We start from the raw sequence: 1,259 nt of genomic DNA, 5'->3' as shown, positions 1-1,259 counted from the left end.
CAGTTTTGACTATTCAACTTGAAATGTGACCAAGAAAACAACACTTTTTTGAACTACAAATGAGATCTTTGCCTTTTGAGTGCATTTTGTATTTAAAAATCATTTTGTCACTCAAATAGATGCCAAAAGTGTCAAAAAAGCATTTTGGCTCAAATTTGACTGTTTTGACTTTTCAACTTGAAATGTGACCAAAAACAACACTTTTTTGAACTACAAATGAGATCTTGGCCTTTTGAGTGCATTTTGTCTTAAAAATCATTTTGTCACTAAAAAGAGCAAAAGTGTCAAAAAAGCATTTTGGCTCAAATTCTGACTGTTTTGACTCTTCAACTTGAAATGTGACCAAAAAACAACACTTTTTTGAACTACAAATGAGATCTTTGCCTTTTGAGTGCATTTTGTATTTAAAAATCATTTTGTCACTAAAATAGAAGCCAAAAGTGTCAAAAAAGCATTTTGGACTCAAATTCTGACTGTTTTGACTTTCAACTTGAAATGTGACCAAAAAACAACACTTTTTTGAACTACAAATGAGATCTTTGCCTTTTGAGTGCATTTTGTATTTAAAAATCATTTTGTCACTAAAAAAGCCAAAAGTGTCAAAAAAGCATTTTGACTCAAATTCTGACTGTTTTGACTTTCAACTTGAAATGTGACCAAAAAACAACACTTTTTTGAACTACAAATGAGATCTTGCCTTTTTGAGTGCATTTTGTTTAAAAATCATTTTGTCACTAAATAGAGCCAAAAGTGTCAAAAAAGCATTTTGACTCAAATTCTGACTGTTTTGACTTTCAACTTGAAATGTGACCAAAAAACAACACTTTTTTGAACTACAAATGAGATCTTGGCCTTTTGATGTCATTTTGTGCTATTAAAAAATCATTTTTGTCACTAAAAAGAGCAAAGTGTCAAAAAAGCATTTTGGCTCAAATTCTGACAGTTTTGACTATTCAACTTGAAATGTGACCAAAGAAACAACACTTTTTTGAACTACAAATGATATCTTTGCCTTTTGAGTGCATTTGTTGTTCAAAAATCATTCTTGTCACTAACAGTCAAAGTGTCAAAAAAGCATTTTTGTCATCAAATGTGCTAAAGTGTCAAAAAGCATTTTGGCTCAGATTTTGACAGTTTTGACTCTTCAACTTGAAATGTGACCAAGAAACCAACACTTTTTTGAACTGCAAATGAGATCTTGGCCTTTTGAGTGTGTTTTGTGCTCAAAACTCATTTTGTCACTCAAAGTGCTAAAAGTG

The sequence above is a fragment of the Oryzias latipes genome, chromosome 18, assembly GCF_002234675.1.
Source record: "Oryzias latipes chromosome 18, ASM223467v1".
NCBI lineage: Eukaryota > Metazoa > Chordata > Actinopteri > Beloniformes > Adrianichthyidae > Oryzias > Oryzias latipes.
Note: the sequence above shows the minus strand (reverse complement) of the source record.